This window comes from Gopherus flavomarginatus, chromosome 3 (assembly GCF_025201925.1).
Source record: "Gopherus flavomarginatus isolate rGopFla2 chromosome 3, rGopFla2.mat.asm, whole genome shotgun sequence".
NCBI lineage: Eukaryota > Metazoa > Chordata > Testudines > Testudinidae > Gopherus > Gopherus flavomarginatus.
The window spans coordinates 255,309,766-255,322,761 of record NC_066619.1 but is presented as its reverse complement, the minus strand read 5'-3'; the positions used below and the strand labels follow the sequence as shown (position 1 = coordinate 255,322,761).

The 12,996-nt window shown below is 43.8% G+C and overlaps 1 protein-coding gene across 6 annotated transcripts in view; it reads right to left on the bottom strand.

Annotated features, from left to right (window-relative positions):
- LDB2 (LIM domain binding 2) overlaps positions 1–12,996 on the bottom strand; it is a 513,042-nt gene that overhangs the window by 48,599 nt on the left and 451,447 nt on the right. The gene's annotated exons all lie outside the window — the stretch shown is intronic.

The following is a 12,996-nucleotide window of genomic DNA, read 5'->3' as shown; positions in this document are numbered from 1 at the left end:
GAACTCCGAGCTCTCCCTTTCTTCCAGTTTGTTGTGGACAGGAATTCTGGGATACCTCCTTATACCCCGGAGGTCAATAAAAGCGCTGGTGGGGTCCGGGTCCACACTTGCAGCGCTGGAATCGCTACACCCGAGGCTCGACCGGGTGTACAGCCAGCGCTGCAACCAGGGAGTTGCAGCGCTGGCCGTGCTTTGCAAGTGTGGCCACATCCTAAGTTGCAGCGCTGTAACCCCCTCACCAGCGCTGCAACTCTCTAGTGTAGCCATGGCCTCACTCGAAATTCTGAATGCTTTAATCACTTACTCCCTTGCTGCCACCACTCCCTCTTGTTTATTGTCTTCCTAAATTCCTATTATCTAGAAAAACAAATACTATGCCAAGAAACAGAATTGATCATCCATATCTATACTATTGGCATCTGCACTGCCTTCCTATACATCTCAAAATCCCATTAAAAATTGCCTTCCTAATTTTCAAAATTCTTGAGACACTTGCTCCAGCCTACTTTTCCTCTATCTGCCTCAGCTTCCCCACCTACAATATGTATCCCTTTTTGTAAAGTTCTTTGAGATTGATGGATGAAAAGTGCTACATAAGAGGCAATTATTATTAACAACAACTTTATGACCTTGTACCCATCTCTTGACTCTGTTACCCCAGATTTGGTCTCCTCCTTACAATATTGCTTAGTTGGATGTTCATCTTTTACTTGAGCTGGCCCATTTTTCTGGAACTGATTTGCCTTCTGTCCCTCTACCCCTTTCATCTTGATTACTTCTTTTCGATAAACTATTTCTTCAGAACTTCTTTCCCCCTTTCTCTTCAGCTTATGATGGATGGATTCTTGCTGTAAAGCGTTTTGTGACACTGTATATTAGAGGATGTTATATTTTAAAAAAACTACCATGTTTTTGATTGTCAAAGATGCATACTTCATCAAATTTTCCATTCAGAAAGTACCAGCCTATCTTATCCTACAAAGAGGTAGACACACAAAAGGGAGGGATGCAAGCTACTGTGATTGCCACTAAAATAAACGCTTCCTGCAATATAGTGTTTGCCTCACTAGAAATTCCATGGCAGGATCACCTGACTAAGAACATAAGAACGGCCATACTGGGTCAGACCAAAGGTCCATCAAGCCCAGTATCCTGTCTTCCGACAGTGACCAATGCCAAGTGCTTCAGAGGGTATGAACAGAACAGGTAATCATCAAGTGATCCATCCAGTGTAGCCCATTCCCAGCTTCTGGAAGCACAGATTATAGGCAGCACAGGTAGATTGTAGATTCCTCTGGCAAACGTTGTCTGGCATTTTCAATTATAATATCCTCCCTTCAGTTGCTTATAACTTTGCTAAACTTAATCCATTTGGGCCAAAATTTCTCATGAACAGTGTGTTTCCCTCAGGCTGAAGGTTTCTGGAAAGTTTCAAGTAAAATGATTTAGCCATTTCTCAGAATGAGATTAAGGGGCAATAAATTTGTTTTGCACATGTTAAAAAAATAAAACGATCATAACTGATTTGTTGAAAAGTTCTGGCACCTCCATGCTTTGGTGCAGGGACTAAACATTTGGCAGGAAGATCACCCTAGTGTCTGGGCTGTGCCTTTTGCTGTCCCCATGAAAAATCGCCCAAATTTGGCCAAATTATAAATCTCAGTTTGTATGTGCTCTGCAGAGACTTGTTAGGTCATCAGCTAAATTTCTGGATATTTCATCAGCACTGACCATGCTCCATCCCCTCATTGCTCCTACCTGTAACTGAGCTATGCATTCCCATCTCCACAGATCAACTGAGCATGCTCCATACTGGGCCTGGAGGGGCTGAGCCAGACTTTCCTTGAAATTGCTCCTCCCAGCTGCATGAGGCTGTGGCAATGGAACCGTGAGCAGCAGACTGTCTCTCCTGTGCTCCCAGTGCCCCTTGATGGTGCCCAGGCAGTGAGGAGGAGGAGGAAACCTGACTGGGATTCAGAGAGGGAAGGTAGGAGTGGGAAAGGGAGGAGACATGGGCAGGACTCAGGAGGAGCAGGGGCATGAATTGAGTGAATAGCTGCTGGAGCAGGACAGGAGCCAAGCAGCAGGCAGGTAGGCAGGAGTCAGAGGAGACAGAAATGTATGGTAGGAGCACAAGGGAACAGGAAGAGGTTGAGGTGGGGGGAAGAGGCAGAAGGATCTGTAACCACGGAGCACAATCCCCTATAGAACATGGAGTTGAACCCAAGAGCTCTGAGTCTCAACATTCCTTCACTGTCTAGGAAATTGCTGGAGCTTTATGTGTCTCATCTCCTTCTAGTGGTGGGTCCATCTTCCACGGCTACCAGTTAAGTTACTCTCTTAGCTCATGTATCGGAGGGGTAGCCGTGTTAGTCTGGATCTGTAAAAGCAGCAAAGAATCCTGTGGCACCTTATAGACTAACAGACTAGAGATAATGAGGTTAGTTCAGTCAGGGAGGATGAGGCCCTGTTCTAGCAGTTGAGGTGTGAAAACCAAGGGAGGAGAAAATGGTTCTGTAGTCAGCAAGCCATTCACAGTCTTTGTTTAATCCTGAGCTGATGGTGTCAAATTTGCAGATGAACTAAAGCTGAGCAGTTTCTCTCTGAAGTCTGGTCCTGAAGTTTTTTTTGCCGCAGGATGGCCACCTTAAGGTCTGCTATAGTGTGGCCAGGGAGGTTGAAGTGTTCTCCTACAGGTTTTTGTATATTGCCATTCCTAATATCTGATTTGTGTCCATTTATCCTTTTCCGTAGCGACTGTCCAGTTTGGCCAATGTACATAGCAGAGGGGCATTGCTGGCATATGATGGCGTATATTACATTGGTGGACGTGCAGGTGAATGAACCGGTGATGGTGTGGCTGATCTGGTTAGATCCTGTGATTGTGTCGCTGGTGTAGATGCCCACATATCTACACTGCTGAGCTTCAGTTCATCTGCAAATTTGACACCATCAGCTCAGGATTAAACAAAGACTGTGAATGGCTTGCCAACTACAGAACCAGTTTCTCCTCCCTTGGTTTTCACACCTCAACTTCTAGAACAGGGCCTCATCCTCCCTGATTGAACTAACCTCATTATCTCTAGCTTGCTTGCATATATATACCTGTCCCTGGAAATTTCCACTACATGCATCCGACGAAGTGGGTATTCACCCACGAAAGCTCATGCTCCAAAACGTCTGTTAGTCTATAAGATGCCACAGGATTCTCTTAGCTCATGTGGAGCTTCAGTAGAGTAGCAGTAGTAGAGAACTGTGCTGTGAATCTTAAGATTCCAAACTTCCTGATGACTCATGCTGGAAGCTGGTATGGTTCCACATTATTAACTTTTGTTATTTCAATTTCTACTTTTATTAAAAACACAGGAAATGACATCCAAAAATATTACAGTTGCAAAGTCAAGCTCTCAGAAGTTAGGAAATACCAGAAATAAAGTTGGTGTGCCCCCTCTACTCCACCCGTGCATATACATTCTGACAGTGTTTAATTACATGATCACATACTATTGTTTCTACAGGATCCCTCTTTCAGGGCTCAGGATGGACTTGCTCTGGGAATATTAGGACCCCTCCCTCATTTGCTGCAAATTTTGAACTCAGGTGGTGAATGAGGCTGGGAACGCCAGGAAAACAAGGAATGGCCTCATGGCTAAGGCAATTGAATTCTCCAGACTTTCTGGAGAAAAATTCTATCCTTGCTTCTGCTACAGTGGGCCAGTCACTTAGGGGAGCGCTACACTGTGCAGTTGTCACCAAAAGTTTTGTCTTTTGCGGGTACTTAAAAATGCCCCCCCCCCCGAAAGTTTTGCCGACGCAAGAGGCAGTGTGAACATGGCTTTGCCGGCAGGATCGCTGTCCTGCTGACAAAGCTTATGCCACTCGCAGGGCTGGAAGTATTTTGTCGGCAAAAGTGCCAACAAAATACCGCAAAAGAGCGTTCATACTTGCTGACTTTTAGCGACAAGGCTGTATCGACACAGCCTTGTCGCTAAAAGCTCCAAAGGGTAGGCAAGCCCAGAAACTAAACTTTTCACATGGGGAAACAGTGTGTTCCTCATTTTCTTTTGATTTACAAAAGTGCTCAGCACTCCCAATTACAGGAGCTCTGCTCTGAATATATGAAGTGTTCTAACATTCTAAGTACTCTGAAAAATCAGGCCCTAAATCTCTGAAATTGGGCACCCAGAATTAGTTGACACTTTTGACGGTTTTGGCTTTAATCCTTGGCTTCACCTCATAGGGGTTTTCTGAATATAAATTCATTAACATTTATAAAGGACTAAGACACTACGATGAAAGCACCATAGAAAAGCCCATGAGGAAATTAATAATTCTGTGTTCAGTGTGGGGTTTAGATAGTGTGCAGTAAATAATACATGGGACCACACACTGAATTATGAGGATAAAAAGAAATATTGAATAGCTACCCATTCAGTGAGGACCATCTATCATGCACACTAAATGAGGCAGAAGTTTTGTGGGAAAAAATAACATGTGAACATATAATTAAGGACTATATCATAATGCACATAGGGAAACAATTAAGAGGGCAACCTTAATTTTGGCACCTCCTAACTTTTGAGTGCTTGACTTTGCAACCTTAACATTCTTTTAATATATATATATATATATATATTTGGGGTGCAATATAACAGTGAAACAAATACTGACCAGATAGTACCACAGACAATTGCAGAACTAGGGGCAAACTTCCTGAGCAGAACCCCTAAATGACATTCAAATATTTTGTCCTAATACCCATATTTGTACATGTAAACTCCTTAAGGGCACATTAAAAGGAATAATTGCATACATAAGTATATATTTTGAATGTACAAATGAAAAATGTGCATGCATAACTGGTATGCATATAAACAGTGTGGATGCAATTTAAGGGTCCCCTTTCTAAATGTTATTCCATTATATAATTTATTACGTTAGCCTTCTAAGACTAGAAGACTGAAAAAGTCTAGTGAGAAACTAATTAAGAAAAAAGCGGGCTCCAGAGGTTATTGCCCCCAAAATTGACATTTGCAATGGTGACATTTTGTTACTGGGGTGCATAATAGAGAATTGGATACCTTGTAATTAAGGCTCGGCTTAACACACTCATGCAGGGACGTAAGGGGGAAAAAGACCTCTCATTTCCCTCTCTGGCCTGCCTGGATCATTGCTCAGACACTGGGTGGAGAGAGCTGACTCTACAGAGCTGGTTCTTCCTGTGCAGGGGGTGGGCGGTGGCTGGGGAATGGGCAGAGCTTTGGTTGCACTCACTCTAACACACAAGTGAGTAGAGCCGAATTGGCTTGAGGGGAAGATGGAGTATCTACACCTGGTAAAGGGCTGTAACAAACTACTCCATTCCTTTCCTTCCCCAGAGCCAGGGAGAAGCAGAGGAGTCATTCTGGGCTCCTGCTGGACAGCATAAGGCTGTGCCTAAAGGTTCCATCTAGCTGCAACTGCTTTACAATGCTGGAGTGACCTTTTTTTAAACTTCAAGTATGTGAGAAATGTAGCTTTGTCTTCTGGAATATGAAATTCTATGGCACAGGGACAGAGAGGAATTTGAGCTCTAAAATATAAAGGAATGGTACTCCAAGTATATCCCTACTGTTCAGACTTGGTTCAAGTCCATTGTACATTAGATGTAGCTAAATTCATCCCTAAGGGGAGTAGCTGAGTATCTAACAAAGCACACAGGTAACAATTTACCTACCTAAAATTCTTACAATCTGATAGGAATTGTTCTACGGATTGTCCTGTTCATCCTCTCTCTGTAGGGGCTCCTATTCATTACCTAGAATGTTGATTGAGGGTAGGATATAGTTCTTAGCCTTAATATCTGATTTCTTACAATATCCATCACTTGCTAAAAAACAAAATAAAAACAATGGTTGATATTAATTTAAAACCTATGAGGTATCGTTCACTGTTTCTCAGAGGACCACAGTAACTAATGAATCCTATGCAAGAGCTACCACAAAGCATGCTGACCCCACTGATGAGCTAATCAATTATGCTGGTACAAAACAAGGTAATAACCAAAGCAAAAGAAAACCTATGTTCTTTACAGAACCAGGAAGGAGTGGGGAGAAAGCACATTTGCCAAATCCAACACAGCAAAACAGGTAAGGCAGTAAATTTTGTTTCAAGTTTCCAAGAAAATATTTTTAAGATTTCTACCTCCCTCCAGCCTTTAACAAAAATTAATGTTCCTCTAAGCACAACAGCTTTATTTCCACCAACTCAAAGTGAATGAAGAAAAAACAGAGTATACAGGTAGAAGGTTTGAATAGTAGAAATTGTAATTATCCCAGATAATAGGGATATGCCATACTATAGTGTTTAGAGAGTACAATATACATGCTACACCTTTATATCAGCAGTATCTTAAATCAAGGTTTAAATTCTGCTTTTAAAAAGACTGCAGCATAGCTCGCTGCTGTGTGCGCTTTGGAGAATAAAAATGATTAATTCTGCCCATCAATGAAGTTTTTTCTTATGATTATCACAAGCCTTTGCAGCATGAAGCAAAAGAAAAATGGAAATCATTTATAGGCTTATGTTTAAAACCTTATTTAAAAACACATAACAATACTAATTATTAAACACCAGAAAGGTTTAAATAAAAATCAGGTAAAATGCTGACTTTAAAAATTTTAAACATAGCCGCATTTAAAAGATTTTTTTTTTCAATGAACAATTTCACAGCTCTGGGTTGAGAAGGAATTTTTATTTCAAAATTAAAAGAAGAAAACGATGGGAAAAGAAGTAAATCAAACAGGAAATGTGTCATCTCATGTGAGCGCCAATGATGAGCTGCACATCTGAAAAGAGCAGAATGATCAATTCATCACTACAAAGCAGAACGAAGCAGAGAGTGGCTTGAAAAAGATTTCCTTTTGGAATCACCATGGCCAAGAGTCAGCAAAAGCTTTGTACCCAGGGACCTAATGTTGTCTTTTAAACTAACAAAACTAGACTACTCTGGAAGAAAAGAAAAGGCAAGACTTCATCATTTAATCCCCTTCCACTTCACTGTGTATCTTCTCAGTGCTTATCTTGATACCATTTTTCTTCCCCCACCCACCTCCCCGACAGTATGACACCAGCATGGATAGTTCATGCCAAATGTGCACTAATCTATATCTCAGAGTTTCTGCCTATCTCATTAGTTGGTCTCACATTCAACAGTTAGAGAACACGTAGCAAAGGAATTGCAAGGTGTTGGCGGTTGCTAGAGTGATAGAGTGTTGCAATTTCAAAATGGCACTCCCTGAACCACCTAAGATTGCACACGGAACACCACAACACATACGTCTGATTGTAATATTTCTACTGGCAACAATTCTAATATGCTGTTTTATTTCACCTCAGGTTGTCTGCCGAATTCTTCCTTCAGTTCCATTGTGGGTAAACCTGCCCCTTGTAACTGAGAGTAGCATTTGAGTTATTGTTTTTAATCTGCAAAGAGTCCTGTGGCACCTTATAGACTAACAGACATTTTGGAGCATGAGCTTTCGTGGGTGAATTCCCACTTCGTCAGATGCATGTAGTGGAAATTTCCAGGGGCAGGTATATATATGCAGGCAAGCTAGAGATAATGAGGTAGTTCAATCAGGGAGGATGAAGCCCTGTTCTAGCAGTTGAGGTTTGAAAACCAAGGGAGGAGAAACTGGTTCTGTAATTGGCAAGCCATTCACAGTCTTTGTTTAATCCTGAGCTGATGGTGTCAAATTTGCAGATGAACTGAAGCTCAGCAGTTTCTCTTTGAAGTCTAGTCCTGAAGTTTTTTTGCTGCAGGATGGCCACCTTAAGGTCTGCTATAGTGTGGCCAGGGAGGTTGAAGTGTTCTCCTACAGGTTTTTGTATATTGCCATTCCTAATATCTGATTTGTGTCCATTTATCCTTTTCCGTAGCGACTGTCCAGTTTGGCCGATGTACATAGCAGAGGGGCATTGCTGGCATATGATGGCGTATATTACATTGGTGGACGTGCAGGTGAATGAACCGGTGATGGTGTGGCGGATCTGGATAGGTCCTGTGATGGTGTCGCTGGTGTAGATATATGGGCAGAGTTGGCATCGAGGTTTGTTGCATGGTTTGCTTCCTGAGCTAGAGTTACTATGGTGCGGTGTGCAGTTACTGGTGAGAATATGTTTCAGGTTGGCAGGTTGCCTGTGGGCAAGGACTGACCTGCCACCCAAAGCCTGTGAAAGTGTGGGGTCATTGTCCAGGATGGGTTGTAGGTCCCTGATGATGCGTTGGAGAGGTTTTAGCTGGGGACTGTATGTGATGGCCAGTGGAGTCCTGTTGGTTTCTTTCTTGGGTTTGTCTTGCAGTAGGAGGCTTCTGGGTACATGTCTGGCTCTGTTGATCTGTTTCCTTATTTCCTCATGCGGGTATTGTAGTTTTGAGAATGCTTGGTGGAGATTTTGTAGGTGTTGGTCTCTGTCTGAGGGGTTAGAGCAGATGCGGTTGTATCTCAGTGCTTGGCTGTAGACAATGGATCGTGTGATGTGCCCGGGATGGAAGCTGGAGGCATGAAGGTAGGCATAGCGGTCGGTAGGTTTTTGGTATACGGTGGTGGTAATGTGACCATCACTTATATGCACCGTGGTGTCTAGGAAGTGGACCTCCCGTGTAGATTGGTCCAGGCTGAGGTTGATGGTGGGGTGGAAGCTATTGAAATCGTGGTGGAATTTTTCCAGAGACTCCTTCCCATGGGTCCAGATGATGAAGATGTCATCAATGTAGCGTAGGTAGAGAAGGGGCGTGAGTGGACGAGAGCTGAGGAAGCGTTGTTCCAGGTCGGCCATAAAAATATTGGCATATTGTGGGGCCATGCGGGTGCCCATAGTAGTGCCACTGATCTGGAGATATATATTGTCATTAAAATTGAAATAGTTGTGTGTGAGGATAAAGGCACAGAACTCAGCAGCCAGTTGTGCTGTAGCATCATCAGGGATACTGTTCCTGACAGCTTGTATTCCATCTGTGTGTGGGATGTTCGTGTAGAGAGCCTCTACATCCATGGTGGCTAGGATGGTGTTTTCTGGAAGGTCACCAATGCATTGTAGTTTCCTCAGCAAATCAGTGGTGTCACGGAGATAGCTGGGAGTGCTGGTGGCATAGGGTCTGAGTAGAGAGTCCACATATCCAGACAGTCCTTCAGTGAGAGTGCCAATGCCCGAGATGATGGGGCGTCCAGGATTTCCGGGTTTGTGGATCTTGGGTAGTAGATAGTATAACCCTGGTCAGGGCTCTAAGGGTATGTTGATTTGTTCCGGTGTTAGTGTAGGGAGTGTCCTGAGTAGGTGTTGCAGTTTCTTAGTGTATTCCTCAGTGGGATCTGAGGGAAGTGGCCTGTAGAATTTGGTGTTGGAGAGTTGTCTGGTAGCCTCCTTTTGGTAGTCAGACCTGTTCATGATGACAACAGCACCTCCTTTATCAGCCTCTTTGATGATAATGTCTGGGTGGTTTCTCCAACCTGGAGACTCTCATTAATAACCAAACTTCCATACAAACGGACTTCACTAAAATAAGACAGGAGATCTACATTACTCACTTCACCTCTCTACAAAGGAAAAAGGACTGTAAGCTGTCTAAACTCCTACCTGCCTCATGGGGCCACAACCGTGGTACCCCCAACCCACCCAGCAATATCGTCAATCTATCCAACTACACACTCAGCCCAGAAGAAAAGTCTGTCCTATCTCGGGGACTCTCTTTCTGCCCTGCCACCCCCACCAACATGATACAGTTCTGCGATGGTCTGGAAGCCTACTTCCGCCGTCTCCGGCTCAAAGAATACTTTCAGGACAACACTGAACAGCACACTGATACACAGGTACCCTCCCACCAAAAGCACAAGAAGAAGAACTCCACATGGACTCCTCCTGAAGGTCGAAATGACAGTCTGGACCTCTACATTGAATGCTTCCGCCGACGTGCACAGGTAGAAATTGTGGAAAAACAACATTGCTTGCCTCATAACCTAAGTCGTGCAGAACGCAATGCCATCCACAGCCTCAGAAACCACCCAGACATTATCATCAAAGAGGCTGATAAAGGAGGTGCTGTTGTCATCATGAACAGGTCCGACTACCAAAAGGAGGCTACCAGACAACTCTCCAACACCAAATTCTACAGGCCACTTCCCTCAAATCCCACTGAGGAATACACTAAGAAACTGCAACACCTACTCAGGACACTCCCTACACTAACACCGGAACAAATCAACATACCCTTAGAGCCCTGACCAGGGTTATACTATCTACTACCCAAGATCCACAAACCCGGAAATCCTGGACGCCCCATCATCTCGGGCATTGGCACTCTCACTGAAGGACTGTCTGGATATGTGGACTCTCTACTCAGACCCTATGCCACCAGCACTCCCAGCTATCTCCGTGACACCACTGATTTGCTGAGGAAACTACAATGCATTGGTGACCTTCCAGAAAACACCATCCTAGCCACCATGGATGTAGAGGCTCTCTACACGAACATCCCACACACAGATGGAATACAAGCTGTCAGGAACAGTATCCCTGATGATGCTACAGCACAACTGGCTGCTGAGTTCTGTGCCTTTATCCTCACACACAACTATTTCAATTTTAATGACAATATATATCTCCAGATCAGTGGCACTGCTATGGGCACCCGCATGGCCCCACAATATGCCAATATTTTTATGGCCGACCTGGAACAACGCTTCCTCAGCTCTCGTCCACTCACGCCTCTTCTCTACCTACGCTACATTGATGACATCTTCATCATCTGGACCCATGGGAAGGAGTCTCTGGAATAATTCCACCACGATTTCAACAGCTTCCACCCCACCATCAACCTCAGCCTGGACCAATCTACACGGGAGGTCCACTTCCTAGACACCACGGTGCATATAAGTGATGGTCACATTACCACCACCCTATACCAAAAACCTACCGACCACTATGCCTACCTTCATGCCTCCAGCTTCCATCCCGGGCACATCACACGATCCATTGTCTACAGCCAAGCACTGAGTTACAACCGCATCTGCTCTAACCCCTCAGACAGAGACCAACACCTACAAAATCTCCACCAAGCATTCTCAAAACTACAATACCCGCATGAGGAAATAAGGAAACAGATCAACAGAGCCAGACATGTACCCAGAAGCCTCCTACTGCAAGACAAACCCAAGAAAGAAACCAACAGGACTCCACTGGCCATCACATACAGTCCCCAGCTAAAACCTCTCCAACGCATCATCAGGGACCTACAACCCATCCTGGACAATGACCCCACACTTTCACAGGCTTTGGGTGGCAGGTCAGTCCTTGCCCACAGGCAACCTGCCAACCTGAAACATATTCTCACCAGTAACTGCACACCGCACCATAGTAACTCTAGCTCAGGAACCAATCCATGCAACAAACCTCGATGCCAACTCTGCCCACATATCTACACCAGCGACACCATCACAGGACCTATCCAGATCCGCCACACCATCACCGGTTCATTCACCTGCACATCCACCAATGTAATATACGCCATCATATGCCAGCAATGCCCCTCTGCTATGTACATCGGCCAAACTGGACAGTCGCTACGGAAAAGGATAAATGGACACAAATCAGATATTAGGAATGGCAAAATACAAAAACTTGTAGGAGAACACTTCAACCTCCCTGGCCACACTATAGCAGACCTTAAGGTGGCCATCCTGCAGCAAAAAAACTTCAAGACTAGACTTCAAAGAGAAACTGCTGAGCTTCAGTTCATCTGCAAATTTGACACCATCAGCTCAGGATTAAACAAAGACTGTGAATGGCTTGCCAATTACAGAACCAGTTTCTCCTCCCTTGGTTTTCACATCTCAACTGCTAGAACAGGGCCTCATCCTCCCCTGATTGAACTACCTCATAATCTCTAGCTTGCCTGCATATATATACCTGCCCCTGGAAATTTCCACTACATGCATCTGACGAAGTGGGTATTCACCCACGAAAGCTCATGCTCCAAAACATCTGTTAGTCTATAAGGTGCCACAGGACTCTTTGCTGCTTTTACAGATCCAGACTAACACGGCTACCCCTCTGATACTTGTTTTTAATCTGATGCTAAATAAGTAATTAGCAATGACCAACTAGCCAACTGGGGGAACAAGGGCATAGCCATAGAGACATCTTGGTGAGATCTCACCTTAGGCCCTAGTCATCCCTGTGCTCACATAGAGCCCCACTGATCTGAGTGGGGTTCTGCTTGGTGCAGGTCTCTGTCTGCCTGGAACATTTTTTAGAATCATGACCCCCACTGAATTGCAGCTGATTTAACTGCTATTCTGTGCAGTTCTGCATTGGGCTGATAACATTTTCATCTTCCAGAATACTCTTGTTTTTCTAAAAGCCCAAACATTTTGAATAACTATTCACTTAATTAAAAGGAAAACCAAACAGTTACTGGTGTCCACCTTGGCTTGGTGCATTGTTAGGTACCTTGCCTCATTTTATTTGCTTAATAATATTTCCAAAATTAGAAACGGTTTGCATTTTAATCACAAAAATATTAACTTTCCAAACTCTTATTTCAGTGTGTGCACTGTGAACCCACACAGGAGAGTACTTTGAGAAAATAAAAATAAACTTACAAACTTTGAATGCACTTCAAGGTTCAGAAAGCAATCGGAACAAATGCATTATTTAATCATAAAAAAAATACAGACAATGTAGTGCAAAGCTGAGGAAAGAACTCAGGTTCCCAGAGGCAAAGCAGGGTGGGAGCATGGAGGGTACGACTGCTTTCAGAGCTGGACCTGTGCCTTCTCCTAATACTGCTTCTTATTAGGGAGGTGGAAAGGAAGCTGAGACCACTGGATGGTGGTAAGAACTAGCTGCAATTTTCTCAGAAACAGTGATTTAGAGACAAGAGAAAACAAATACGAAATCTTAGCAAAATAGGATGAAAATTTCTAGTTTACAAACAATAAATCCTGTTAAAGTTGA